The following is a 6,217-nucleotide window of genomic DNA, read 5'->3' on the forward strand; positions in this document are numbered from 1 at the left end:
AGGAGAGGGGGCAAGGAGGGGAGCAAAGTAAGAGGAAGTTGAAACGAGGGAAAGACAAACTCTTTTGGAGTGACATTTACTGCCTGGCCTGAGCCTTCACAGATTTCTGCTTGCTTTAAAACTCGTCCCAACATAAAGATCTAAAACCAATTAGCTATTTGCCTGTTTTTACCAAAGACAAAGGGATAGCCAAATGTAACATGGCAGGTCAGTGTAAGATTTGATTTCCTCTTTGAGCACCAAGGAGTCTACCTGGCCTGGCTCTTCATGGGCAATAGCTTCATGCCAACCAAGGGACAGTGCTTGGACTCCTGTCCCTTCTGAAGGGGACCCTTGAAAGAGCAGGACTGTCTGTTGCATCCCCAGGCCACATTAGATCACCACTGTGCCCTGCTCTAGCAGTTATAGCAACGTCTGTTGTGGCAGAAAGCAGAGATGGCAGCTCCAGACCCGTTGTGAAAGTAAGAAGGGATCAGGTCACCTCCCCTTAATGGAGACGCTGATAAACTTCCTCCGCAAGCCTGTGCAGAAACTGTGAACGAAGTGAGGAAAGCGGGAAGGAGCAGAGAGAGAAGGAATGCAGATGGCCAGGGAGAGAGGAGACCATTGATTACAAATCAGTTTCAAATAGTTACGGTTCCAGGGAGCACAGCAAGGACACAACACCGAATAACAGCAGTTGGGTGAAGTTCTCAACCAAGCGGCACTGACCATGTCAGCAGCAAGAAGTAACTGGGCAGAGATGGTGTAATTGAAATTTAATAAGAAGTTTCCTCTTTCCAAGGTGTTTTCCGAATTGTCTTTCTTTGATTATATTGTCTTACTAATCACATTTACCACGGATGCAGATGAGTCTGTATACTCCGGGTCTGCCTATAATATCTCTAACACCTGTCATTTTTGATCTGATAAGTTGGTACTCTGACATGCCACCAATACCAGTAATGACCATCTACAATAGATTGTGTCAATCACACCCATGGATACAGGACAGCACTGATGAGGGATGCCCTTCTTATGCTGTGAATATGTTTTATTACCATTGGTTAATAAAGAAGCTGATTTGGTCAAGAGTCAGCCAGAATAGAGCCAGGAGGGAAATTCAAGCAAAGATACAAGGAAGAAAAAAGGCAGAGTCTGGGAGATGCCAGCAGCCGGTGGAGAAGCAAGATGTGAGGTAATGCTATGGCAATGTGGCAACACATAGATTAATAGAAATGGGTTAAGTTACAAGAACTAGTTACTAATAAGCCTGAGCCATCAACCAAAGAGTTTGCAGTAAATATTAAGCCTGAGTGGATATTCAGGAACTGTTGGGTGGGAGAGGAACCTCCAGTTACACAACACGTTGGCCCCTTCGTCTTTTCAGAGAGCCATGTTTTACACGCAGGTGGTTAATTAGAATGGGAGTTAATTAGTTAGGGTAGTTTGCTGTGCTTGCATCTACGGCAGATGGAGTGCGTCTGTTTTCTATTCTGTGGCGCCCACTGCATCCTCAGAATACATCCAATCTCATTGGAATCGGAACAAAAGGTGGCGTCCACTGCATGTGGATTAATACCCACAGGATATCAAACTCGATAAGCAACTCAAAAACGTATGCACAACGATCACTAGCTCACATGTGGTAGACAGGTGTCTGTTTGACTTTGGTTTGCCCTCCTATGATCGCCATGGCGGAAGCTTGGTCTCCATGGTGGTGCCTTGGGTTTGAAGAACCTTGAAAGCAGATTCAACTGGGAGATGGTGTTGTCTTGAAGGCACCATCTTCAGAGGGACTAATGCAGGTCTTGTAAGATTGGGTCCATTCCCATGCGTCGGGGTTATTACAAATTGAGTTCAGCTGTTACAACTCATTCTCTTGCACAAATTCCCCATCCTCCTTTCTCCGTCCATTTCTCTACCACACTGTGCACTAAGAGAACCCTTATCATGATATTGGCAAGATGGTTTTTAGATCCTCCAGCCACCAGAACCAAAGTCAAATAGCCCTCTATGCTTTATATTGCTCAGCCTTGACTAGTCCGTGATTGCCACACAAAGTGGGCTAAGTGTTAAAATATCGTTGCTCAGCAAGATGTAGCAGGTTGAACAGTATCTTAAAGCTATGAGCATCAGTCAGCTAAATGACACATTCCAAACAAGCGAGGAGAGCACAGATGTGGCCTTTTAATCATCAGGAGACCAAATGAGAAGAAGAGGGGCTAGAGGGATGGCTTAGCCACTAAGCACATGTATTACTTTTACAGAGGACTCCAGTCCAGTTCACAACACCCATATTGGGCTGCTCACAACCACATACAACTACAGCTCCAGAGTGTCTGGTGCCCCCTTCTGGCCTCTACAAGCACTACATACCCATCCTCCACCCCCACCACACATACACTTAAAAATAATAAAATAACTAAGCAAAAGAAATGAGAAAACATAATAGCTGGGATGTGTGTGTGTGTGTGTGTGTGTGTGTGTGTGTGTGCGTTTATTCTTTCTGGTTATAATTTTTCTAATATTCCAAGAATTACATTTAGATTTGGAACTCAACACCTCAAGGCCATCTTGAGAAGTTTCCACAGAAGAGATTACTATATATCTCTTACTTATGTCAAATCAGTATTTATTTTATAATTCCTTCTCTCTTTCTCCCTCTTTCTTCTCTCTCTCTCTCTCTCTCTCTCTCTCTCTCTCTCTCTGCCTGTGTCTCTCTCTCTTTGTCTCTCTCTGTCTCTCTCGCTCTGCTCCTCTCTCTCTCTCTCTCTCTCTCTCTCTCTCTCTCTCTCTCTCTCTCTGTGTGTGTGTAGGGTAGTGTACATATGTCACAATACACCTGCGGAGGTCTGAGACCACTTGCGGGAGTCAGCTCCTCTCGCCTTCCACCACGCAGATCCTGTGGATTGAACTCAAGTCTTCAGGCCGAGCAGCAAGCACTTTCTTAACACTGAACCCTCTCGCTGACCCCACGGTGAATAGTCTGCACACAATATATGCTGACTGCAACATCAAAGCCTCACGCCTAAACAGAAAGGTCCTGATAAAATGATAGTCACTTCATTTTTCTCTGTGTGCTGTTCTTTTTCAAGGACCCCGTCATGAAAGGCAACTATCTTAGTAACTAGAAAGAAGAAAACGAAAAATCATTTAAACGGCTATCCAATTAAGACAATGCCACTTCAGATCTCCCAGTTTTTAATACAGGGATTCTTCCTCTGCCCCCTTCCTCCTTTAAGCCAGTTCAGGAAATGAGATGCTGCGCTTTGATAGTAGGCGCAGAACAAATTAAACTACCGAATTTCATGAGGCCAATATTTCAACTTAGCGATTTCAGCTCACTCAACTTGTTCTAACACACTTCTGCCGGATGAAGCGTTGCTTATGTGAATAATTAGTTTGAATAATTTGGGAAAGCAGAGGACAGCTTTTAAGGCAGTAGCTGCCTCTTCTTCCTCTGATGGTCTTACAAATAAATGTGGATGGAGAGCAAGAGGGGGCCACAGGTGACGGAGCCACATCTCCCCAGGGCGTCTCCTGTGACCCAGTGCAGGACTCCTGCAGGCAGACAGGCAATGCAGAGAGTATAAGGAGCAAAAACAGGTACCCAGCCGTGTTGAGAAGACCACTTGCTCCAATGGGAGAATTCATATGGAGATAACCATTGCACTACAACCTACATGTGTTAGTCATGCGATCTAGTCTATGGGACAGAGAGGGAAAAAACCCTATGTTTGGGTCTGTTGGAACAGGCAGGACTGTACTAAGTCAACCAGTTCTGCCACGTGATAGAGTTTTTGTTTTTAATAATCTACATTCATACGGGCAATCTTTTTACGGTGCTAGCTAAGTATAAAACTTTATTCCTTTGGTTTGGGGTGGGGGAGCAGGGTCTAACTCTGTAGCCCAGGCTGGACAGAACTCAATTTGGAGTCCAGACTGGCCTCAAATTTATGGCAGCCTCCCTGCCTCGGGCTTCGGGGCACTGGGAATTACTGGCAGGAGCCATCATGCCCTACTTGAGAGCAAAGAAAAGCAGACAGGAGCATGCGGTGTCTCCCTGGCTTCAGCACAGCTCAGTCTGATCCACTTCCCACCTCCAGCCCTGGAAATCCAGAGTCTCTTATTTTGGAGCTAGACTCAGCTGGGGCTTGAAGCTGGCTCCAGACGCTCCGCAGCATCAGCAGATGGTGGAATCTTCCAGGAAGCGATTCTACTGTGGCTTTTCTATTCCCTAACCTAGTCTTTTAAACATAATGTGCTTTCTCACTCGGCTTCCCCATTTCTTAAACCGGTCTCTGTCTTATCACAAGGAAGAACTGGCAGGAGGGAAGAGAGAGGGCACAGCCTCCTAATGCATGCACACCAGGAGAAGCCTGGATTCTTTTCTTCCCAGACCTCAGGATTTCTTTCCCTTTACCGGGTTCCCTGTTTTTACCGGTTTGGGGAGGGGCGGGGTGTTTGCCTATTTGGTTGGTCTGTTTTCTGTGAGTGTTTTCCACGTGCCTATTCACATGCAGAGACCAGGGGCTGACAGTAGGTATCCATATTACTCTTCACCATTTTAAACATCTTATTTTATGTTCTGATCAGTAGACTCTCTTACTAAACCTGGAGCTCGCTGATTGACTAGACTTTCTGATCAGTGAGCCCTTGGAATCCTCCCCTCTGCTCCTCCCAACACTGGGTCTGCAAGCCCATGCTACCATGCCCTGCTCTTCACATGCTGCTTAGAGGCCCGAATTTAGGTCCTCTGGCTTCCGCAGCAAGCACTTCATACACTTGTTTTGGTTTTGGTTTCTTTCAGAGTCCGAATGTTTAGCCTAGGCTGGCTTCACACTCAGGATCTACTTATCTCAGCCTCCTAAGTGCTGGGATTCCAGTCCTGTGCGCAAGTGCGCCGCCACACTCAGTCCACGGTTTGATTGATTGACTGATTCCGTACAGTCGCTAGTTAAGGCTGTCTTCAGACACCCTACTTCACCTACAATAACCTTGAGCTTCTGATTCTTCTATATCTGCCTCGTGAGTGCTGCTGGGATGGCTGGCCTGGTGGCACCCTGTTGCCATTCCGCACAGTTTGTAGTGTTAGTGGTTAAATCCAAGAAAGCTTTGTACAAGCAAGCACTCTATCAGCTGAGCCACAGTTCCAGTCCTTTACCATTGTTTTTGTTAAAACCACATCTTTCCTTCAGTCTTATCTGGTGATTCCTTTTTTACATTATCTGGTTATATCTTACCTAGTGTTCATACGTGCAATAGGCAGAGGCCAAAGGACAACCTGTGGGAGTTGGTTCTCTCTTTCTGCTATGGGTCATGGAGTCAAATTCAGGTCAGCAGGCTTGGTGGCAGGTGCCTTGACCTACAGAGTCATTTCACCTGCCCTTGTATGGTGACACTTGCTTTAAAAATGATAAGATGTTTACTGAGGGTCCCAGAGAAGGAACTCTGGGTATGGATTAGACAGGCCCTTGTCAATCTTAGTCAGTCAACTGTTTTGTAAGTAAATGACGGTTGTTAAAAAATTTTAAACCTGACAGACATTTCCCATGCGTCTACAAATTATTTAGCTGCCGTATTAAAAATATAAGTATAGAATCATTTTTCTGAAAAAAGCCATTCTAAAAATTCCCTGCCAAAACCCAAAGTATGATAGTTTCAAAGATAGTTGCTCCACAAAAATAGCAATGTTTTTGTTCTATTTCCATGTCTTGTTTTTATTTATTTTGTTTATTTTTTTTTCTTCCTCAGCTCCTTTCTACTCATTTCCACTTGTGGCCTGTCTAAGTTTCTAGGAGTTCCCCAAATCTGTCCCCTAAGTTCCCCTTGGCTTAAACTAGCTAGCTTTGGTTTCAGTCTTCCAAAAATATTAACCAATATAACCAATTTCCTTATTGCCTCCTCTCCCTGTGCTGAAAAATTCTATTGATGGAGCAGAGATTAGATAATGATAATCCAAATGTTATCTCCCAAATACATTTTCCAAATTGGCTGCCTGGAATGAAGGGAATGTCCAGCAGAATGAAGGGATGGATACGGTTGGATGGATGCAAGCAGTATAACTTTGCCAGAATAAGTTTGTCCCTAATTGGTCTAAACCAAGGCTGCATTAAGATTCATCCCTTCTTCTCTGGTACTTACCACATCTCAAAAATAAATATTAACTCAGCCCAAGTGTGAGGTGCCCTGTCAGCCTGAGCTATATAGCAAGACGTTGTCTTTAATACACAGC

The sequence above is a fragment of the Myodes glareolus genome, chromosome 14 (genome assembly GCF_982192425.1).
Source record: "Myodes glareolus chromosome 14, mMyoGla1.1, whole genome shotgun sequence".
Lineage (NCBI taxonomy): Eukaryota > Metazoa > Chordata > Mammalia > Rodentia > Cricetidae > Myodes > Myodes glareolus.